The 25,165-nt window shown below is 34.5% G+C and overlaps 1 protein-coding gene and 1 non-coding gene across 2 annotated transcripts in view; one reads left to right on the top strand and one right to left on the bottom strand.

Annotated features, from left to right (window-relative positions):
* Positions 1–19,304, bottom strand: part of LOC120416906 (protein bric-a-brac 1) — a 45,996-nt gene extending 26,692 nt beyond the window's left edge. The window contains exon 1 of the mRNA XM_039578805.2: positions 18,350–19,304. The gene's annotated coding sequence lies outside the window, so the exon portion shown is untranslated. The remainder of the gene's footprint in view (positions 1–18,349) is intronic.
* Trnav-aac (transfer RNA valine (anticodon AAC)) lies at positions 11,420–11,492 on the top strand. Its single transcript has one exon. It is a non-coding gene; the product is annotated as a tRNA-Val (tRNA).
* Positions 19,305–25,165: the final 5,861 nt, after the last annotated feature.

Below are 25,165 nucleotides of genomic sequence, written 5' to 3'. Positions count from 1 at the left end.
TATTTTGTGCCCACAGAGTGCGCTGCGCGCAGCTGACGAGGGGCGCCCCGATTGCGAGTGACATGCGAAGCAAAAACGACGCACACACACTGAAATAAATGAGGACATGGAAAGTATAGTTCCATTTCGAGGAGGCAAGACAAAAAAAGTCGAAGAGACCCCGAACGTCAGAACTAGGATCGCAAAAAAGTATTTTCTATGTGCGGTGCTGAAAAGGGAGGTAAAAACGCTCTATGTACACGGGTGCAGCAGCGCCGCCAAGCGGCACACTAGCGCAATCCGACGCTAGTTTTAGTGTTGATTCTGACTGACATTTGTGAGCGATTTGAATGCTTGGGGAAAAGAGTGAGGGAAGCACGCGAGGGGTGCGCGGATATGTTTTTTATCATTATTTTTTTGTGCTCGCTCTTCTTGATTTATTTTAATGGACACTATGTACTTGGATGGAGTTTTTTGTCTTTTTTACCGAAGTTGAAGGTACTTTTCCGTTTTTCTCGTTTTTATTATTCCTGTTTGCTGGTGGCTGCTGTCGCGACGCGATTCTGCTCGACGAAAAAAACTAGTTTGGTCTAGTTTGAGTGAGTACTGTTTAAAACTGCTCAACGATTCTGTTTTATTCTAACAGATCTGAAAAAAATCAATAATTCTAATGTTAAAGTGTCGTACCCCTCGCACTCTAATCAGATCTGTCAAATTGATAGCTTTTGATGTCAGTTTGACAGATGTGATTAGGGTGCGGGGGGAAAGACACTTTAATTTCTTAAAAAAAATCAGTTTGACAGTTTGACAGCTCAAGTGACCGAGGGGTAGGACACTCCTCTCTTTTCAAAATTCACCTAACCTCAAATTAATTGATATTTTTACACATTTCACGCACATTTTCAAGCAGTTCTTCACCGCTCAAAGTAATCAAACGTCAGCTGATTGACTGCAACAGCTGATGCCCGGCTTTGACAAGCCAACATAATAACGCACACACACACCGGTTTCGGCGCCGATCACGTGCACGGAATAACCCCCAAAAATCGAGCAGAAACGTGCTCCCCAACGCGATGGAGAGGAGATAACCGGCCTGCGAGTGAGTGAGTGAGAAGCATTCAACAAGAGGTTGTTTTGTTTTCGACGGCCTGCTCCCCTCACTCCTCGCGAGAGATGAACCGGCGAACCAGTTGATGATTAATCCGCGGTCTCCTCCCTCTCTCTCACCCTCTTCTTCGTCGCCGCTCAGTAGGCTGTGATGAGAGTCGCGTGCTGCTGAATAGACCGCGCGAGTACGCAAATTTGCTCACCAATTTTCGGCAACGAGTGTGAAGGGGGTGAGCGGGTGAGAGAGTGAGAGAGGAAATTAGCGTGAATCAGCTGTTTTTGGGAAAGAACGTGAAACGAGACGCCGGGGAAGTTTTCGCTGTCTCGGACTGCATACTAAATTTGATAAGTAGAATAAATTTGCTGAAAAAGTGAATCATGGACGCGATAGCAAGTGCGTCGTTAGTGCACTTGGAAACGTTTGGTTTATTTGTCATGGAAAATTTCCGAAAAAGTTTATCAAACAAAATCAAATTATAACATGTTTTTGTGTAACAATTTAAAGCCTCAGTGTTTTACTTTTACATGGTTTGTTTTGTCTCATTCGCTCTGTCTCAATATGGTCAAAGATTCGTTTTGTCTCATACTGTTTGTCCCAATTGGTGCTAAGGTTGTCTCATCACTTCTGTCTCAATTTGGTAAACTTGGAAAAATTTGAGTACGTCTCATAATCCCGTATTACCTTGTTAAAAAATCTTTCTGTCTCACTTTGGTCAAGGCTTCGGGTTGTCTCATAACATCTGTCTCAATTTGGTAGAAAATGCGATTTTGTCTCATGAGATCTGTCTCACTTTGGTCAATGCTTTTGGTTGTCTCATTATATCTGTCTCATTGTGGTAGAAAATGTGATTTTGTCTCATGCAATCTTTATCTGTTTCACTTTGTGAGAGCTTATATCTGTCTCAATTTGGTAGAAACTTCGATTTTATCTCATACAATCTGTCTCACTGTGGGGAATGGTTCGATTTGTCTCATACTTTTTTTTTCTCACTTTGTTAAAAGAGACGTTTGTCTCATTATGTCTGTCTCATTTTGGCAAAAAAATGAGTGTTTTGTTTTGCAATCGAAGTAACTTTTCAACAAAATTCTTTCAACAACATCATTTCAAATCACCGCCAAATCATGTTCAGTGAGCAATTTCAATTGAGTAAAAAAAAGTCTCACCGCAATAACGGGTTCTGATTGCATCGATTCAATCTAAATTAGTTATTTATTAAATTGCCTCCAGTACTAGGAAGAGTGAGACAGACCACCTCCTCTAGCCAGATGGGCGCGATAAGAGTCGAATAATTTAAATTAATGAATATTAACTGATTTTCTCTGTAAGCACATCTCTCGCCATCATCATCATCATCATCAATGCGATGACCTCTGAGTTTTTCCCCGATTTTTACTTTGCTATAGCAAAAAACTACTTCTTTTTTGCAACATGCAACAATTCTCATCTTGAATTCTATCGCGCGAATCTCATCGCTCGCGATAAAAAGAGAGAGCGAAAAAAAAACGAAGAAAAACAAAACACAATCGAAATAGGAAAACGGCAAGCTCGTCAAGAACGGACGCGAAAAACAAGCAAAATAAAGCGCAAAAAGGAACGAAATTGAACTTCAGCGCGCGAAGCTTCACCGAGTGGGTTTCCCCTTGCACTCACGTGGAGTCCGGGATTCAGGGTGGTGCGCGGTGTGCTCTGAGCAAAAGTTTGCCGAGTTTTGCGGAAGTGATTTACTGACTGATTTATAATTCAGTTTTGCTCTTAATTCCGCATAAATATTTATGTTTTGTAAAAGCACGGCATAAAATATAATTTGCTGAGTTTTGCTGAAAACAAACAAACTCCGCAAATTCTCTGAGCAGTTGATTTTTTTCATCTAAAAAGTTCTTTTGAATGATTTTAGAAGAATTGTTCAAGAATACGATAGAAAACATGTGTTGTCGAGTTTTGCTCAAAATTAGCAATATCCGCAAATTATATGAGAAATGTTTATTCTGTGTTGAAGTGATTTAACAGATTTACAATAACGTTTTGCCAATTTTTTAATCAATTTTGCAAAAATATTGATTTTTTGCCTAAAACAAGATAGAAAACAAAGTTTGCTGAGTTTTGCTGAAATTTACAAACTTGACAAATTCTTAAAAAAAATGATTCTTTTCTCTTTAAAATGCCATTGAATGGTTTTAAAAAAATGATGTTTTTGTAAAGAAATCTGTAGCAAAAAAATTTGCTAAGTTTTGCTGAAAACGAAAAAATTCAGCAAATTTTCTTAACATTTGATTTTATTCTTACAAAAAGTTCTTTTGAATGATTTTAGAAGAATTGACTGAGATTTTTGAGTGAAATCGATAGAAAACAATGTTTGTCAAGTTTTGCTCAGAACTAGCAAACTCCGTAAATTCTTTACAACAAATGTTTGTTCTGTGCTGGATTGATTTAACAGATTTATAATTACGGTTTGCACAATTTTTCAATCAATCTTGCAAAAATATTGATACCTTATCATAAAACACGATGGAAAACAAAGTTTGCTCAGTTTGGCTGAAATTTGCAAACTGCACAAATTATTTGAAAAGATGATTTTATTCTCTAGAAAATTCCATTCCATGACCTTTAAAAAAAATTATTTTTTTGTAAAGAAATAGACACAAAATATTGTTTGCTGAGTTTTGCTCAAAATGAGCAAATTACGTGAATTCTTCAAAAAATCACTAATTGCATTTGTTTTGTTGAAATAATTTGAGTGGTTTATATTTCTGTTTTGTCGATTTTTCATTGAAATAATTAAAATCATTGATAATTTTATTAATACGATTTTTCACGATTAAAAACTAAGTTTGCTGAGTTTACAGATTAACAAACTCGGATTTTTTAAATAAACGTTGCTTTTATTTGTCCTAAAAATACTTTCTTTGATGTCTTAAAAAACATTTTTTTCAAAGGAAAACTCAAAAAACCATTGTTTGCTAAGTTTTGCTTTAAATGAGCAAACTCTGTAAATTTTTTGAAAATTAACTTTTTTTGTGCTGAAATCTTTTTCCGTTTTGCCAACTTTTCGTTGAATTCAGCCAAATTATTGATACTTTAGTAAAAAGCAACATAAAAACATAGTTTGCTGTGTTATGCTGAATTTTTACAAACTTCGCAAATTATTTGAAACGTTGCTTTATTATTTCCTGAAACAATTCTTCGAATGATTTCAGCAAAAGAAATATCATCTTGTAAAGAAAACAAGAGAAAACATCTTTTGCTGAGTTTAGCTAAAAATGAGCAAACTCTGTAAATCCTTTAAAAAATCGTATTTTATGTACCGAAGTACTGATGATACTTTTGAAAAAAAGCATGATTAAAAACAAAGTTTGCTGAAAATTTACAAACTCTACAAATGTTTTGAACGTTGCTTATTTTGATTAAAAACTACTTTTGTTAAGCAATCGATTCAAAAATATGTTTGCTAAGTTTTGCTCAAAAAAAATAAATGTGTTATGAAAACGATAGGAAACTTTGTTTGCTGAGTTTTGCTCAAAATGAGCAAATTCTGAAAATACTTTAAAAAATCGCATTTTTTGTGCAGTTCTGCCGATTTTTCATTGATTTCAGCAAAATTATTGATTTTGCTTGTGTGAAAGGCTTGAAACAAATCAATAAAAAAGCAAATCAGTGTTTGCTGAGTTTTGCTGAAAATTAAAAACTCCGCCAATTCTTTTATGATTTCAGCAAAAATGCTTTTTCCTTTTGTAATGAAATCAATAGAAAAAAAAGTTTGCTGAGTTTTGCTCAATGTGAGCAAACTCTTTAAATCCTCTAAAAAATTTTTTTATTAAAAAAGCTCTTAACCACCCCAAACCCCCACACAAATGCACTTCCCCGCCAAGCTTTTCAGCAAAGTTGTTGCTGTGGTAGATTTTAGCTGGCTGGAACTTTAACAAGTAGTTTTTCCGCCTTCCACCAGAAAGCCATCATCATCAACATCATCGCGAGGAGAAAAAAAAGTGTAGGAGAGCCTGTTGCAGCAGCTTGAATGCAGTTTTCAAAGGGGGTGGTGGGGTGGGTTGTAGGTCGGTGGTGGGAAGCAAAATTGCATTCGAACTACACAAAAAGGCCAGCGAAAAAGAGTCTAGCTAGAAAAAAAACGAACGATGTTAAGGGATGAGGGCATTGCCGGAGAGGGGGTGAGGGGAATTGTATAGTCGAGGTAATGGCAGCAAAAAAAAAAGTACACACAGCGAAGAAAAAGCACACACATCTTGAGAAACGAGAGAGAGAGGAAATCACAAAAGATGGAAAATTACTGAGCAAAAGTTTTGACTTAGGTTGGTCAAGAAGCTGATTAAATTTTAAAGCTTGGAGGAAGCTTGATTAAAATTGCGGTTAAATGTGATTTTTATGAATCATTGACTCTTGCGAGATAAAAATAATGGGTCACAATTTTATTTTGACATTTTCATTGACTCATTTTGAAGTTTCAATTTTTCAGCAAACTAGAATTGTTAAATCACATTTTCAGCAAACTTCTGTTCCGATGCTAAATTTTTCAGCAAACTTTAACTAACTTTTTTTTTGCAGAATTTTCAGCAAACATAAATTGAGCAGTCATCTTTTTTAGAAAACTTGAAAATTTTGAAAGAAATTTTTCAGCAAACTTCGATTTTGCGCATTTAAGCAAAACGATTTCATCAAGCGACGAACCTTCAAATTTATTTCATTTTCTTTTCAAAACTTCAGCAAAACCACGCTCAGAACGCTGACATCCTGTTGCATGCCACCGCCGGCCAGAATAAATCGTTTCAACTATTGAAACAAGGAAAAAAAGCGGCCTGCACCGTCCCGATCCCACATGATGCATTTTTATTTCCAACCGTTAAAACGAGGAACTAAAACGAGTTCCCCGCTTGCTCCACCCTCCCCCCAAAAGGGGCCTAGACCCAAAGTTGTGTATATTTATATATTTGTTCGATTTTTTTCCTCCCTCTCTCTCTCTCAACTCTTTTTCATGACTGCATTACTGGCCGACCCCCGTTCTCCAAACCTTCCCTCCCCCCCCCAACCAAGTTCAGTAGAAGTATAGAAAATAATAATAAAGGTGGCATGCAATTGCAATCATGCGAGATGGGGTACCGACAACCCCCCCCCCTTATCCATCCCATTAATTCTGATGGTGGTCAGGGGGGGGGGGGGTAGTTCCCCAGGTACACACCGTTTGCGCGCAAAAAAACCTTACCTAGAAAAGAATAATTTTAATAAACAAGCAAAACCCAGCGAGAAAAGAATAGTGGTCTTGATGGGGAAGGGGAGAGGGGGGGGGGGGTTACTAGCAAAACGGGGAAGAGAAAAACAAAATTACATTGATTTTTTTTCCTCTCGTTTTCACAGCTTTTTTCCGTCTTTTCTTACATGCAACAGAGGGTTTCGAGCGAGCAACTAGCAGAACAAGAGAGTGGAGAAGCGGTGTTAACCCTTGGGTGTCAGATGAGAGGGAGCTTTTTTTTTGGTGGAAAGCTTTGAAATTTCACGCAGCTGATTGAGTTTGAGTTGGACAGTGTTTATCAGTGTAGTTTGATTATTTCAATAATGTAGCATTTTTAAGTTAAGATTTTCAGCAAACTTTTGTTTTTCAGCCAGTTTTTCGGCAAACATTGTTTCCACCTTGTTTTCAACTGATTTCTTTATTTTTCAAGTTTATTTCTCAGCAAACTGGTTATTTATTTTGATTTTCATCCAATTAGAAATTTGCAGTGGTTTTTAAGCCAACTCTAGTTTTGTTGGCAGAATTTTGGCAAAACAAATTGTTAAATTTTCAGCAAACCTGATTTTTCGATTTTATTTTTCAGCAAACTTGATTTTTTTTAATTTCATTTTCAGCAAACATGAAAATTTTAGTGATGAGTTTTCAGCAAACATCAGTTTCAGTAGCAGGATTTTTGGCAAAAAAAGGTTTTATTTTTCAGCAAACTTGAATTTTCAATTTTTTTTAGTAGACTTGGTTATATGATTTAGATTGTCAGAAAACTTCTTTTTTATAAGCGAATTTTTGGCAAAAAAGTATAATTTTCAGCAAACCTAATTTTTCAGTTTTTTTAAATTTATTTTCAGCAAACTTGAAATTTTCAGTGATGCTTTTTTAGCAAACTTCAGTTTCATTAGCTTGATTTTCGGCAAAAAAAAATTCCAGCAATTTTGCTTTTTAAAATTGGATTTTCAGCAAACTTGAAATTTGGTGTGATGATTTTTAGCAAACTTTAGTTTTATTAGCAGGATTTCGAGCAATTAAAGTAGAATTTTCAGGAAATTAGATTTTTAGATTTTATTGTTCAGCAAACCTTCTTTTTTATTTTTATTTTCAGCAAACTTGAATTTGCAGTGCAAACTTTAGTTTTATTAACAGGATTTTTGACAAAAATGTTTAATTTTATTATTTTCAGTAAACTTATTTTTTTAATTTAATTTTTCAGCAAACTTGAGTTATCAAATCTGATTTTCAACCAACATGATTTTCGCAGTGATGCTTCAAAGCAAACTGCAGTTTCATAAGCAAATTTTTAAGAAAAAAAATTGTATTTTTCAGCAAACTTTTTGGCAAAAAAGTATAATTATCAGCAAACCTGATTTTTATATTTATTTTTTCAGCAAATTTGTTTTTTTTCAATTTGTAATTTGTAATTTGTTGTTTTATTGGGCACGTCAACTTGTTAGCATAACACTTTAAATCAAGTCAAGGAAGAATTTTTTAATTTGATTTTCTGCAAACTTAAAAATTTCAGTGACGGTTTTTAGCAAACTTCAGTTTAACTAGGCTATTTTTTTTGGCAAAAAAGTATAATTTTATAATTTTCAGCAAACATAATTTTTCAGCAAACTTGATTTATCAAATATGATTTCAGCTAACATGATTTTTGCAGTGATGATTTCAAGCAAATTGCAGTTTTATAAGCAAGTTTTAGGGCAAAAAAAATGTTTTATTTTTCAGCAAACTTAACTTTAAAATTTTATTTTTCAGTAAACATTTGATTTTGTAATTTTGATTTTCTGCAAATTTTTGACAGGCAATTGTATTATTTTTCAGCAAACTTTGATTTTTAGCAAAATTGAATTGTAGTTGAATATTCAGCAAAGACATGTTTTAGAATTTTAAAATAAATAAATTGTTATGCTTTTTAGGATTAATCAGATTTTGAATATTTTTCATTTAACAAGATATTTTGCAAGACATTTTTCAACAAAAAATGATTTTTCATTTTTATAGTTAAATGTTAGTATTTACTTGAAAAAAAGTTTACTTAAATACTTGAATGATTGCATTAATTTCAGTAACTTTTAAATCTTCCCTTAGTTTTTCAGCAAAAATGGTAAAATCAGGCTTCAATTTAGTTAAAATTTAGTTAAGAAAACTTTAATTTTGTCGTCATTACAGTTTAGTTTGATTTAAAAAATCAGCTAATTATTTGAGTAATTTAGAATTTATTAAAAACAAAAGAAGTTTTTGCTATTTTTTTTTATTAAAACTAAAGTGATGAAAAGTATAATTTCAAACGCTTGCCGAAAAACTTTTTAACAAAACTTTCAAATTGTTTAAAAATTAAAAATTACCTAAGCTTTCAAATTGTTTAACAAACTAATTTTTTAATATCAAATTTTTCAACAAACATTAAATATTTTAGTTTATTTTTTCAGAAAATTCAAATTTAAGATAATAAATGATTAACAAACATGAATTTTAAGAAAAGTTTTTGTAAATCTTTTTCGGCGTTTTTTTAATTTTTAAAGAATTTTTTACGGTAAATTATTTTTAATTTATTCAAGAAAAAAACATTAATAAAAAAAATGCAAACACTTCAAAATTATTAAAATGTTTTTATGCAGTTTGCAGGAACAACTCGAACTAGTGTCCACTCCGTAACATTTTTTTTCAAATTATTTTAAATAAAGTAAGATTACAAGAAAAATAACGTTTTGCAAAGTACTGAATTGATTTTACTTCTTTTTTTTTAATCAACATAAGTGGAGTCCATTTCAAGTTGATTTTTAATATAAACTTTTGACGTAGGACTACTTTTGGAGAAAAATCTGAAATTCAATAAAATATGCTTAATATTCAGCATAAAAGACTACTATGAAAAATGTTTAATAAAACTAAAAAAAAACAATGAAAAGGTGTTTGTTTGCTGAATTTTCGCTTATTAAAACCTGACGTAGGATTACTCACTAAATTGCTGATAGAACAACCGATTTTAAAATTAAGTTTTTGATAACAAACAAAACATGCACAATGAGAAAACAGAGCCTTTTGTAATATTTGTTGAAATTATCAGAAAAAAACATATATGAAGTCATAAAAAATGACGTAGGACTACTGTTTGATTTTGTTTTTGATCCTAATGACATCAAGTAATTTTTTATTACAGTATAAAATGACAACCAATGTGAAAAGAGAAATTACTTGAAATTACTAGTGCAGTTTGCTGTGAGCAATAAAATTGAAGTAGGACTGCATCTTGAACTAAGTTGTCTTCTGATTGATATAAAATATTTTTTTGACTGACGGAATTATGGACCAAACAGGAACAGTTTTGATAATTTGATAAAATGTTTCGAAAATAAATTGGATTGATTTTTAAACTAAAAATTTGACGTAGGACTACTTTTCAGGTTTATTTTGAATCCTTACTATTTAAAATGTTTTACTGATTCAACCTGAACCAGGTTAGAGAAAAAAAAACAACATATTTATTTTTTCTAGCGGGGAATTTTTTTCAGTGTTTAACTTGACGTAGGACTACATCTTGCACATGTTTTTTTAATACTAATTCTGATTCATGTTTTTGACTTATAGAGAAATGATATTTTTAGAGGTACTGAATCAGTTAATTCTTGGAAATTTGTTTTTGTTGATATGAAGTTTTTATTTAAGTTTTGCGAAACAAATTACTTTGACGTAGGACTACTCTTTCCTGTGATACGTTAATACTTGAAATTTCTAAAGATTTTTCCCCCAAGTCACTTGAGGGTTACCCCCCCCCCCCCTTACAGTAAAGTGGGAGGCTGCGGTTTAAAGTCTCTCTCTATCTCTCGGAGGTCCAGCGGTGGCGGCGGCGGCGGGTGGCCGGCTCTAGGTTAACCTTCAGAATAAATAGGTTTTTTTTTGTGTGTGCGGTGGAGATCGCGTACGTACTACAAATCCGCTGATTTAAAGGCTAAGAATAAATAATCGCGGCGGCGGTTGTGCAATGAGAGAAGATTGAGTGGAGTTTAAGAGGGGCGAGGGGAAACACACTCGCTTAAACTTGGCTTTGGTGGCTTTTCCAGCTTCCACCCCTGGTGCGATTCCGGATTGAGCGTTCTTTTTGCTGAATTTTTAAAGTTTTCGGCAAACTCTTTTTGACTTGACGAATTTTTAGCAAAATTTTATTTTGCATAATTTTTTTTAGCAAATTTGTGTTTAATTTTTTTAGCAAGGTATTTTTGTGTTTTTGTTTAATTCAGCCAACATTCAGTTTCAGCAAACTGTCAAATTTCATTTTCAGCAAACTTCTTTTTGGTCTGAACTTTTTCAGCAAAATCTTTTTCTTGCTGATTTTTTCAGCAAACATTAATTTCGCCATTATTTTTCCCCCAACAGCACACCTATTTCGCGAAATTGCCTCTCCACCGCACAAAAAACAGGTTTTTCGAGAGTGCTATTTTCATTTGAATTCTCTCGGGCTTGTAGTAGAAAAAAAGTGTATTGCCTTTGTTGACTCAGCGAGCCCTTGAAGCCCGGTTTTCCGTGAAGCCATTTGGTTTAGAGAGAGAAGGCAGAACAAGCCTCCTCCGGAGGAGGAGGAGGTGGAAAAAATGTGTCTAACTTAATGTTTTTGCTAGAACTAAAACTAGTCGTGCCGAACGGTTAAATCGACTTAGGGTGTGGGAGGGAGGAAGGGGGGAGGGGGTCTAGTAATTCTCCGGTAAGATTCCAAGGTTTTTGCAACAACGATTTTGCCCCGGTGATGCTGCTGGAGCCACTTTGGATCTCCGCTGGTGAGAGGTTTTTTGTTGTGGAAGTACTGAATTTGTAATTATAGCTAAACGAGCAGCATTATGAATTCTGAAAATTACGTCGCAAACAACGCTGGGATGATTGGAGAGGGAAAAAGTGGGCAAATTGACGCTTTTTCTGCGATTTCTGATGATTACGATTTAAACAAAATTGATCGTTTAGAAAGTTTAAACAATTAAAATTAATAAAGTTGCTGAAATTTGCTGAGTTTTGCTGAAAAAGATTGTTTCAAATAAATAAGTACAAATTGGTACATGTAGATTAAAATTTGAAGAAGTGTTCAACAAAATCAAAAGACTGAATCATCGGTTTCCGTGGTGTAGTGGTTATCACATCCGCCTAACACGCGGAAGGCCCCCGGTTCGATCCCGGGCGGAAACAAGTTCTTTTTTGAGACCTAAAGTGCATTTTATAGCAAAGTTTTAAAATTTGAAGTTTGGATGTTTCAAAGAACACGCAAAACTGCAAATGAAGCAATGCTCTTAAAATGTGGACAACAACAACTTTGACAGTTCGTTTTTATGGCTTCGCCATAATGGCGTGTTTTTCGGACAATTCCCTAAAATTGCGTTGACACACTTGACGAATGTTTTTTTTTTGCTTCTACCTCCTTCAACCAACATTACCGTCGCCAGTCGTAACCATTTCGTTCGAAATGGCACTTTACCAGACCACAGAAAAAAGCATGATTATGATTCATTTCACTACTTTTTTGCCTTTCCGCGTCGTCGTCGTCTGTCAAACTCCTCGCGTCCAACAAACCAATTAGCCGTTTTGTAGTAATAATTTTTCGTTTTTTCCACTATGTGTGTCTCTCTCTCTCTCTTAAAATTACGTAGTCACAACTATAAAAAGCAATTACCCCCTCGCCCCCACCCACCCTCTCTTTTTCATCGTGTATTTCCTCCCAAAAGTCGTCCGTCACTTTGACGTCCACGCGTCCCATAAAAGGAGCTATTTTGAAATTTTTGCTCCCTCTCCCTCTCTCGCTGCTTCTTTGAAATAGAGTTCAACATGTTGCTTCGTAGAAGGCCTCCAGCTAACTTTTTTTTCCTCTTGCAAAGCCTACTACACATTATTACAACTATTGCCGGTTGCCATAAAAAGCGAGCTGTCATCGTCGTCTTCGCGTGACACGTGTGTGTTGTCCTCCTCTTATTATGCTATTTTTTGCGCCTCCCTCTCCGAAGCTTTCGATGCTGTTGTTGTCATTGGCGACGACGTCTTCCCTTAAGGTAATGATGATTAGGCCCATTTGTTTGACTGTTTGTGGCGCTTTTTGTTGTCCCTTTTAGCTTTTTGTGTGTGACGTTTGAGTTGGAAAATATGAAAGTTTGCTGGCGAGCGTTGCCATAAAATTGTTGCGCAAACGTCTAAACACGTGGTTTTTATGGCAAACTGCGCTTGCCAGAATTCGTCGAGGTCAAGCTCAATTTTTCCAGAACAAAAGGTCCGATCTTTTTTGTTTCCCCGACTGCGTAAAGTTTCTTTTGCGTCACGTACAGCAACGCACAAAAGTAAAAATAATGAGAAATAACAACGCGGCGGCGGCCAAGAACGGCAACAACAAAAAAAGAGACACAAATTGTATTATATTGAAAAATAAGCAAAAAATTACGAGGTTAATAGCTATATTTGAATGAATGTGCAAAACAGTGCGCGAGGAGGAGAGGGGCAAAAAATAACAAGTCTCTCTCTTCTTTTTGCGTTTGGATTCTGTGAGGTGCTTTTTTTTGCGCTGCTCTTGGGTCCGTCAAATTTGGTTTAAAAGCACACAAAACGACGTCAAGAGAGAGAACTTGGAATTGCAACAAAAAAAACGAACGACAATGATCGGCGTCCAAGAAATTGGTTTTGGACCACGGAATGGTCGAAATTGGGGAAATTTCGTGCGAAAAGTTGTGCCGAAATGGTCAAATGTCAATTTTTTTTGTTGCTATAAAAGTTGTCATAAGGTTTATTGCACTTTGCCTTACCCCTTGATAAGGAAATACACTTTTAAAATTGTTTTTCTAGAGCTGCTATAAAAGTTGCCATAAAGTTTGGCCAACCCAACAAAAAATAAAATACAAAAAATGCACATTTTTTTTCACTTCAAGAATGATCTATCCGATAAAAACAATGAACTACACTAAAAAAAAATGTGCATACATTTTTTACAGCATTCGCTATAAAATTGTTAAAAGGTTCTAAATTTGACCGTCATTCAAAAAGCAGTAAGAATTTTTACTTTAAATTATTGGTGTTAGTATGAAAGTGTCCCTCCCCTCGCAAAACAATGAACTACACGGAAAAAAATAAACACAACATTTCGACAACATTCGCCTCACAGCTGTCAAAATTTTCAATTCCAACCATTTCCGTGCGCCTCGGCGCGCTGAAGGTCGTGGATCTCTCGCGGAGAGGAGGCCAAGTGGGGAGACACTTGAAGTAAACCAAATCAAAACAAAAAACAGAGGCGAACGAGTGTGTGCGAGAGAGAGAGAATTCAGCAGCCGGGTCCGAAAAAGGAGAAAAGGTTAAAACGATTTTTTGATTATGATTAATTTCATTTAAGCGCGAGGCAAATGGAAGGGGGAAAACGAGGGGTTTACAAAAATAATTTCGATCTGAAATCGAACGAAGCCGGAATTACGCATGACTTTGAGTTTTTTTTCCGACGATTTTTTTTCGGTCTCGCTCTGTCCATCTAAATTTTTATGGCGCGCCAGTTGAGGTCCCAAGTGTCAAACAAAAAGTCAAGCGTAGCGCTTCAATTACCACTTTTTTTTTGGGTTGTTGTTGTCTCGGGGTGTCCTAACCTCCAAAGCCACGTTTTTGACCGCTGTTCAAGCTTTTTTTTGTAACAATTTCCACTGAAGAGATGTGCACAATTTGTGGTAACTTTGTGAGACGAGCGTTTGGACGAAAAAAAAACTAACACCTTGGTACTGAGAGATGAATTCTGGGGCTCTTAACGGCCACGAAGTCGTCGACGACGACCAAGACGTGAAGAAGATAGTCTAATTGGGGCGATTTTTTTTAACGCGTTGAATTAGTTGAAGTCCGTTTTTAATGGGGTTTGTGTTTCATATTTTTCGTAAAGTTGAAGGGGGCCTTCGAGAGTGGCGGTTGCGTCACTTTGTGAGGTTAGGTTTTTTGTTTGCTGTCAAACAAAATGTTAAAAGAAATGGAGTACGGAGAAACGGAAAGCTGTGTTAGTAGAGCCAATTGACACCTGTCACACGATCGGGGACGATTGTTTACAGTTTTAATTAGGTGATGCCAAAGAAATTGTGACTTTTTTTTCTCTTTCCGGCTAAAATAAAAACAAAGTAAACAAAATAATTATAGCATTTTAGGTTATGTTGATTGTCATACCCCTCGAGGTATTCTTTCAATGTCTTACGTCAGATGTCAAACCTTAAATGAGTTAAATAACTTAAATGCTTTTGTGTTCTTATTCTATCAATAGATTTTGAATAAGTTTTCTGAGCCACACTAATCAAAATTCTTACTTAGTTTTCTTGAATAATTCAGTCAAAAATTCGTTTTAGCAAATGTCACATAGTAATGATGGCATAAAAACAAAATAATATGATTTATCTCAGCTTAATTTTAGTCAAATCACATCATCAAGCCTAACAAAATAGCGCTGTGAATCACGACCATGACAGCTAATTTTGCGTTCTTATCAAAAAAACCACAACCAGTGCACAAAAGTTCCATAAACAGTGATCTGACTAGTATATTTACGCTTGAAATAAAAGAAAAAAGAACGCGTGATGAGTAAACAATTCTGCGCGCGAACTCCCCCTAGCGGCATTATTCAAAATCGAGAGAACGGAAAAAATGTTTTTCAATAAACCCCGTCGTCGTCCAAATGCAAAACACAAACACGCAACTTTCCATGGAGGAGGCGGGTTGGGGATTTACTTTTTTATTTTCTTGGAAGAGCCGCGCGCACAAACAAGTTTTGTGCCCTACGAAATGGAATTACCTGGAAGTGTGATGACGTTTTGTCAAGATTAATCTCTGGAAAAAGTATGAATACACTGAACGAAATCTACATCTAATTTTTGTTGCTATAAAAAAAAGCAACAGTGTTGTCAAAAACAACAAATTTCATCATCTTTTCTTTAAATCCAAAACAAAAACACTGAAAAAAATCGACGCGCCACTTCCAACAACAAAGTCGCACCAACTGTCACCCGCGCTCAAAACAAAACAAAGCCGCTTCCGCTAACCTTGAACCAGAAAAACACACCAAATCGATCTCAATTCTTTGTCGCCTCCTTCGATTCAGCAAAATTTCCCATCTGCCCGGTGCCGGTGCGCACATTTTTGTTTTTGTTTATTATTTTGTGGAATTCTCACTCGCGCTTTGTGTCAAAACGCGATAAAATTTTGACTCACACTCACTCACTCACGGAAAGGTGTCAAAACTTGGAAATGGTCAGTCGGTGTGACGAACCGAAAATCGATTGTTTATAATTATAACAATTATCGATTAACCCAAAAAAGAAAAAGAGGAGGGATGCTGTCAAGCTGAGGGGTGAGGTCCACCGAGAACTGTTTTTTTTTCGATCGAAACGGAACGAAGATAGCGCTATAAATATTTTGCTAAAGTGTGACATTTTTGTCACTCGGGATGATGGATCCCAGCGGAGGCCGGTGACCTCATTTGCGAAATTGATTCCGGTGGTGAAGTGTGCAAAAATGTTGGTATTAACCCAATTTAGAGTGACGTTTTGAGAGCTGTCAAACTGGAAGGCGCCATTATGGCAACTTTGACAGTTGTGTTCAATGTTGCCATAAATGCTTTTTTGTCAACAAAAAAGTTGCATTCTTTCGAAACAAAGAAAGTCTGACTAAGAATTCCGCAAAAAAGGAGCAACCGCAAAACGTCAGAGCAAACATTCTCACCACCCAAAAAAAACAACAAATCGAAATTACAAAGACATTGAGCGTGAATTTGTTCGGAAAAAACACAAACAGCAGCGATAAGATCTTGTGCACAAGTGCACCACGTGAAAAACGGCAACGGCCACACATTGGAAAAGTCAAAATGGAACAGTGGAATGCTGAATAAAACAGGGTAAACAACGCCGAGCTGAGCTGAGGTGGTGTGAGTTCTGGCTTGGTAATCATCATTATGGGATCGCCACAAACGTCGTCAAATGTGTGGACATTACGCTATCTGATTTTTTTTGGAAAAAAGTAATTTTTCAACAAAAGTTTAAAAATATTTAAATTGACGTTTAGAAAATTTGGTAAACAAAGCAAGCTTGCCATAAAAATGTCGAAACGTCAAACCCAACAACTGTCACATCACCTTTGTTGCTTCCTCCGTCCATCCAGTGACGGGTCGTCCTTTACCCACACCACAAAACTACAATATTTCTATACTTTAATGCTCGCCAAATTGCCTCTTCTTTCCTCATTCCTCGCTTTTTTTTTATTGTTGTCGCTCCTACTGAAAATGGATTTTCCCCAGCGAGAGCAAAAAAAAAAGAACTCAATTCGAATAAAATAGACCGTTGTTCTACAATTTTCCCGGGAAAAAGGTTGGATTACCATGTCCAGGGGTGGCGCAGAAGGTGGAGGAGGTAGAAAAAGGAGAGCCCGTTTTTGCCACCTACTTACATTTTCTAAATTGTTTTTGCTAGGGTGGAGCCGAGCCGACCTAATTGCTTGTTTTTCTTGCGACCCCCCCTTGGTGATAAATGGCCGTTTCTTGGGGACAAAAAGTTGATGGCTTTCGTGTGAAATGTGAGAGAAAGGTACATTTTTGCGTTTTTGAAAGCGAAAAACTGGCAGCACTGTCGGTTTTCTAAAATTCTAAACTAAAATTTAAGCTTTTTGCTTGATTCCAAATAACAGTGTAGGAATGACAGCTCGCCATAAAATTTGCCATAAAACAACCAAAGTCAACTTTTTTCGAGAACCACCCTAGCAAATCTCCTTTTTCTCGGTTCCATTAGTAAAGTTCGCCCTAACGATCGTTTTTGTCGTGGAATTTTTGGAAAATTTCCACACAAATTTCCCCCGTTCCCTGCTTGGTATGAAAATTTCCTTCTCCGAATTCCAAGCAACTTGAGTGCCAACCCACGTGTGGGTCGTTTTTGTCCCGTGTGGTCATCGTCGGAGTGGGAGTTGAGGGGTTTGCTCTCGGAAAAAGATTGTCACTTAATTTTATTTATTGCAGTAATATTTCATAGAAGTTTAATATTATTTAAATAAAAGTATTTTTTGAAACAAAAAAGAACAAAACCTTCCAAAAAGTTATGCTAGCTTTCTAGTTTGACAGTTTTTAGTGGAATACCGACAAAATATGATCAAACTTAGGGTTGGGCGAGCAACGAGAAGGGAAAAGGGACAGTTTGGTCACAAAAACTTTCCACCACACTCCCACAAAACGAGGTCCTTTTTCAAGAGAGGGGAAAGGAATTTGTGGGGTGATCCCTAGAAAAATGTTTCAAAAGTTGGGGTCGTTCATCGATTACGAACTCGTTATTTGAATTTAAAGAAAGAATAGAAAGTTATTTGTAATTTTGACGTTTAGGGTACGATTATGGCAAATGTTTATGGCAGTTTGACAGCTAAACTAATGCTAACAAAATGCAAATTTCTAAAACAAAATTGACTTAAAAATATTAAAAAAGGGGTAAATTATGAACGACCCCCTGTTAAGGTAAATCGTCACCAAAAATATAAAAAAAAACAACTCAAAAAAAAACTTTTCCCTCAGGGACAATACACGCTGACCTGAAATAGGTTGCTTTATGTGTTAGAGAAAACCCAGTGGGGAGGAGGAAAAAAAGGGCCCGGCTTTTCAAGTTGGAAGAGGGGGGACGCAGCAAAAAACGCCTCAAATTACTCAGAAAAAGTGGGGAAAAATCAATACTTTGGGAAACTCGCCGCACACACACAAACACACGTGCACAATGTGTGGAGGTCTCACGACTCTTTTTTTGCAGCTCCATGTTTTGTTTGTTCGCCGCTTAGGCGATTGTATTTTATAGATAAAAAAAATGTGAACGTGGAAATTTCCATGAGTAATGCTTTGAAGCATTAAATTCTCATTTTCAAATCGATTTTGAGTGCTTTTTAAAGAGAATTTTGACGTTTGCGCAACGTCAAGTTGACTGCTTTGACGTTTTCTTACACGCTGAGTTTCGTCAACCCAAAATGATGTTCAATCAAACCCAACACCATATTGCACTTCCCTGCAAAAAGATATCCACTTGTTGACTTACCGAAAGTGTCTGCGAACAGGTTGCTGCGTTGTTGTTGTCGCCACTCACACTTCCTTATCAGCGTCCAGTGACGTTTGTTTGTTTTCGTTTGCCGCACGCTCGCTCCCCTCACAACGAGGGGCGTCCCAATTTTTTTTGTTGTTTTTTGTTCAAATCGCCGCCGCTGCCTCCTTTGTTATCAGTGTTTATTCAGCAAATACACACACATCCATACACAGAGTAGTATCACTTTTGATGGATCTGTTTGATTGACTTTTGAGTGAGAGAAAAGGCTGCACTTTCCAGCAATTTCCGGAAGTTTGTTGTTTCTTTTGTTTTCGAGTGTGTAACTGTTTAAAATAGTGATTCAGCAAGGTTTTGCGAACGCACACACCGACACGTGTTTGTTTGCTAATTTCTGTAGAATTGAGAACGGACGCGCGCGCAAAAACACTTATCTCCTCTGTTTTTGTGCCGCGGAATTTGTTTAGACTTCTCTCGTTACACGGAAAAATCGCACACACTAGCACAAACACCGCAATCTCACTTGAGCGTGTACCCAAAACAATGGCGAGAAATTCCGTTTAATTGTTTGTTTCGCACACGAACACACACACCTGTGTGACCTTAAACTCGCAAAGTGCAAGCTTCACCTTAATTCGGCACGTGAGCCTCTCTTCTGAGGCTGAGCAGGCTGTGATGATTCACACACGTGGGCTCCCGAACTGACACTTGTCGCGCTTATCAATAGATAAACACGCACGCACACTTGCACACAAAACAGCCTACTAAGATCGCTCACTGAGTGAACAAGTTGAGCAGCGAAGAAATTCCGGTGAATCACTCTCGCCTACTACGTTCTTTTATGTATATTATTTTTTTCAGTAAAATTCTTCGAAAAAAGCAGCACAACACACAAAAAACGTCACGCGAGTCTGGCGGGGCTCGAACTCGGTCCGTTCTCGCCGATGGCTGTTTCCGAAATGATCCAAGTTTGGTGCGCAAATTTTGCCCTCCGAACTGGTTTCGTTCGTTTTTCCGTTTTTTTTCATGTGCCACAAAACAAAGAGTGAGAGAGGAGAGGGAGCGAGCGCTCGTTTTTTACTCATTTTCAAATGTGTGTGCGTTTTTTGTTGTTGTTTGTGTCTCGCTCGCGCGCACCGGTGAGCCGGTATCGCGCGCTCTCGCTCTCGCAGTATATTGCATTCGGAGAGAGTGGCAAAAAACGTGCTTTTTTGTTGCGCTCGTGAGCGCTCTCTCGAGAGCGGTAGTGATAACAGCAAAAAATGCATTTTAGAAGTAATGTGTTTACATAAAGTCGGTTTCTTGAAAAAACTGAAATGTTTTTTCTTACTTTTTGCGCAAACTTAGATTATAACAGTGGAAAATTTCTTGTTTAAATAATAAAAATCATGATTTCTAAAAAAAATCATTAAAATATTGATTATCTTTAAAGTTACAATACTTTTAGTGTTGGCCTTTTTTACAAATTTCAACTCAAGGCTTTTTCCCCTCAACTGAGTGTTCAAATGAGCGCTGAGAGTAAATTGCTCCCTCTCCCTGCCTTATTCTCTCTTTCACACAACCTTCACTGCTCTCGTGCATTGAAGGGCAGCGCAACAACAAAAAAACTTTTATTAAAATTTATCCTTCCTTTTACGGCGGGTAAATAAAGAGGCACACACTCTCCGAGCAGGGGAAAGAACGTGTTGCGCGCCGAGAAGAGGAAAAGAGAGAGGGGGCAAGAATTTGGATTTTTTATTTTGAAAATATTGACACATAAAAATGTAGCCTTCTCGCCGCGCGCTTATGTACATTTACGTTCACATTTATTCACGTTTTTTTTCGAGTTCTGATTTTTTTGCCACTCTGACATGGTTTTATTTAAGCGTGTGTGTGAGTGTTTAAAAACGGAAAAATATGACGAAGAACGGGCAAATAATATCTTTGAAATGTGGCAGTCCAAGCAGGCCAGGAGAGAGGAAGGAGCAGCAAAAAATCTTGTTATTTAAATTGAAAGGGGGAAGTCCGAGAATGGGGTCGGGGTTGTCACCGTGCAGTGGGATTGGGTTTTCGAGTAAGTTTTTTTTATCACTGAAAGTTCACTTTTTGTACTCGCTGTGAACGGTTTGATATGAAACGATCGTTGTTTTGTGACTGAATCTGAAACGAATTGAATGCATTAGTTCGAATGAATTTTAAAACATGAACAGAGTGGTTTTTGTTGAAGCACAAAATTTAGTGGAATAAAATAATGTTTCAAAAATCACTTACGTAATTTCAAAACATATTGGAAAAATTATGGAGATTTAAACTCAAATTTAGTCAAACGTAGAATGAAATGTTTTTTTTTTATCAAAATAATCAAAAAAATAAAATAAAGAAAATCAATTTAACAATTTAACAATTTAACAATTTAACAATTTGACAATTTAGCAATTTAACAATTTAACAATTTAACAATTTAACAATTTAACAATTTAACAATTTAACAATTTAACAATTTAACAATTTAACAATTTAACAATTTAACAATTTAACAATTTAACAATTTAACAATTTAACAATTTAACAATTTAACAATTTAACAATTTAACAATTTAACAATTTAACAATTTAACAATTTAACAATTTAACAATTTAACAATTTAACAATTTAACAATTTAACAATTTAACAATTTAACAATTTAACAATTTAACAATTTAACAATTTAACAATTTAACAATTTAACAATTTAACAATTTAACAATTTAACAATTTAACAATTTAACAATTTAACAATTTAACAATTTAACAATTTAACAATTTAACAATTTAACAATTTAACAATTTAACAATTTAACAATTTAACAATTTAACAATTTAACAATTTAACAATTTAACAATTTAACAATTTAACAATTTAACAATTTAACAATTTAACAATTTAACAATTTAACAATTTAACAATTTAACAATTTAACAATTTAACAATTTAACAATTTAACAATTTAACAATTTAACAATTTAACAATTTAACAATTTAACAATTTAACAATTTAACAATTTAACAATTTAACAATTTAACAATTTAACAATTTAACAATTTAACAATTTAACAATTTAACAATTTAACAATTTAACAATTTAACAATTTAACAATTTAACAATTTAACAATTTTACAATTTTACAATTTAACAATTTAACAATTTAACAATTTAACAATTTAACAATTTTACAATTTTACAATTTTACAATTTTACAATTTTACAATTTTACAATTTTACAATTTTACAATTTTACAATTTTACAATTTTACAATTTTACAATTTTACAATTTTACAATTTTACAATTTTACAATTTTACAATTTTACAATTTTACAATTTTACAATTTTACAATTTTACAATTTTACAATTTTACAATTTTACAATTTTACAATTTTACAATTTTACAATTTTACAATTTTACAATTTTACAATTTTACAATTTTACAATTTTACAATTTTACAATTTTACAATTTTACAATTTTACAATTTTACAATTTTACAATTTTACAATTTTACAATTTTACAATTTTACAATTTTACAATTTTACAATTTTACAATTTTACAATTTTACAATTTTACAATTTTACAATTTTACAATTTTACAATTTTACAATTTTACAATTTTACAATTTTACAATTTTACAATTTTACAATTTTACAATTTTACAATTTTACAATTTTACAATTTTACAATTTTATTTTTTTTGTAAATTCAACATTTTTAACTCAAAAATAACACATTGATCACAAGAACAGTCAAATGAAGATACCAATCGAGCAACAGAAATTTCACTTTGCGGTTCTATTTTTTTAATCGATGGAAAAATATCTTTTTAAATCGCAAAAAAGACATATTGACAGATTTGAAAGCAGTTGCCAGTTCGAGTATTTTTAAGATTGATTTTCTTTTTAAAATTTTGGTTTCTCTACAAATATTAATGTAAAAATTGTATTTGAAAATGTTTTAAATCAGGGATAAGTAACATTTTTATGATTTGAAGAATGTCAAATCAAAACAAACAGATAAAAACTTCTTTTTTTAAATAAAATTAATATAGAATAAATTGCGTGATCGTTATTTTAATAAAATTATCAATACTTCTCCATCGCCAAGAAAGCCCCCTTTCCACTCTGTTAGATGCTTTGCTCGGAAGAAAAACTCATAAACGAATCAACAAAAAACAGAGAATGGCTTCGAATGAGAATTGAACGAAAGCAAAGCAAAAAGCAGTTCGCTCTCTCGCTCACCAACACCGATGAAACCACCGTCACGAATCATCTTCTCTTTGTTCTTTCTCTCTCTCTTTCTCATTTTGCATTTTAAATGAATCACCACCACGGCCGATCGTTTGTTCATTGACAAAAAAGTGCACATGCACAAATTGCGTTTTTTATTATCTTTAAAATATGAGAGAACAAAAGAGACGGAGAGAGAGCTCTCTTGCTCTCACTCTTTTTTTCGAGGGTAAATTTTCCACTTTTCCCACCCTCATCGGCACCCTTGTCCCAGTTTACCCCGAACCACCCCCCTCACAGGAAAGCCCCGTCTGAATTGTTTGGAAAAAGCTCTCTCAACTCAACTCCAAGTCAGGGAGAACTAGATTGTGTGTGCGCTCGTGTTTTACTTTTGCATGCTTTTAATGCAAAACTTAGTTCTTGTTGCGTTTTTAGCGTTTTTTGCCTGACTCGCTCTCTCTTTATTTTCTACCCTTCTCTTTATTACTTTTTACTCTTTTCCTAGTGTGGTGGTTTGCAGTAAAGTTAGTACCGCGCGCGTGGCTAGTATGTGACCGTTTGGCGCTGTTTTTATCCCATTTTAAGCGCTCGCACACACAAACAAACGTGCACTATACCCAGAGCGGACTTATTTTATCTATTTATGAGCAAGCTGCTTCTTTTTTGTTGTTCCGATTCAATTTGGTGTTCTTTATTACTATCCCACTGCATCGCCACTTCTGTTGGGGAAACTGCTGTGCGGTTGGGAATGGTTAAGTTTCGAAAGTGTGCTTTTTATTTGTATTTTCAGGGCTGAGTGTAAAAACTGACATTTTTTCTTTATATTTATTTATATTGTATTTGCATTTAAGCAGATTCAAGGGAAAAACTGATCACATTTTGTTGATACGAATAAGAGTATTCAGTTTATCAAAGTATCACAAAGGAGCAATTCAGCAGTACTTAGAACTACGATTATGAACGCCATTTATTTAGTTGCTCAGAAGTTTGAAATTCATCTGGAAGTTGTAATTTTTTTTAAATTAGTCATGATTTTTTGAATATTTTGAACATTAGGTTAAAAAATTCCACTACATTTTTGGATGTAAATACAAAAAAGATTACAATTTTTTTAGACTTTTATGAAAATACTGTCTAGAGAATCGATTAACACTATCGGATTTTGAAAATTTTAAACTACCGTAAAACGGGGTGACTTTGATAGCCGGGGTGACTTTGATAGGTTTGCGATTTTTCCACAAAATGAAGAGTACAATTAAAATACGTAAGGAATGGTTTAGAAACATACTGACCGTGGTAGAGAAGTGTTCAAACTACCTTAAGCAGAACTTTTCATAAAATTTTGACAAGTTTAAAAAGTTAGTTAACTATAGTTAAGAAAATGTTGATGAAAGTCATTATTTTAAACTTTTCAAAGTGTCATGATTTTCTCAATGAACATGATTATTAATCGGAAAACGGAATGCATTTTCGGATTCTTTTGACAATTTTCCACTAGGAGAAGGTTAAAAAAGTTTGTAAATAATAAATAATATGTGTTTTTAAAACACAATATAAAAAAATCTCCAAATTTATAGGCAATTTCAGTTGAACAAATTTCATGTAAAATGTGAAAACTTGTGATTCGTGCTTTGAATTCAGTATAGAATGCAATATAAATCGATAATTTTATAAACAAAACTAGTTTTAACAAATTTTAGGCAAAATTCCGACTTTTTAACAATTTTACCTTAAATTTATATGTATTTTGCTAAAAAGATTATACACTTAGTTAACTAATTATAAACATTGATTTTTTTCTTAAAAACTATATCAGCTTCTTTAGTGAAGGTACATTTAACGTACAAATAAAGTTTGAACATCTTAAATATGATTTTATCAAGAAAAAACTATGACTTGATAGTCACCCCGGAAGTAAAACTAAGAATTTTTAACGTAACTATTTTTCTAAACATTATTGAAAAAACTATTTTCCGAAATAGTGCATGGACTTTGTGTAGTCTACCCCAGTACATGTTTTAAAAATAATAATCTTGAGAAAACCCGTACCTGTTGGAAAATATTCTAAAAACAAATTGAAATCCTATCAAAGTCACCCCGGTTTACGGTACATGATAAATGATTTTTGTCATTCTTAAGGAGAGACATACCATCCTGCCTTTTTCGAGAGTCTTTTTGTAACATCTAAGGGTATTTCCTCAAACATTTTGAAAGAAAAATAATCGGTACATCATCGTTAAATTTAACTTTTTAACCTCATAATCGGAAAAGTTACATACAAGTGGCGTGCATTTTTCTTTCAGTGTATTCAGTGTATTTTTCAGAAAGCTCGTCCAATTTTCTACAAGTTTGTCTTTGATCACATTTTGATACGAGGTACAGTAATTTTCAAATGACGAATTACAAAAATATTTGAATAACTTACGCCAATCTCAAAATGTCATTTTCGAGTGCAACTGGCTCCATATAAACAAAAATGGCTTATTTAGACCTAGGATAAAAAAGTCTACAAAATTTCATTGAAATCGGGGGTCGGGTACAAAAGTACCACAAAAATTTCTGATTTG

This window comes from Culex pipiens, chromosome 1 (assembly GCF_016801865.2).
Source record: "Culex pipiens pallens isolate TS chromosome 1, TS_CPP_V2, whole genome shotgun sequence".
NCBI classification, from domain to species: domain Eukaryota; kingdom Metazoa; phylum Arthropoda; class Insecta; order Diptera; family Culicidae; genus Culex; species Culex pipiens.
The sequence above is the reverse complement of the archived record's forward strand: the minus strand, read 5'-3'. Positions and strand labels throughout refer to the sequence as shown.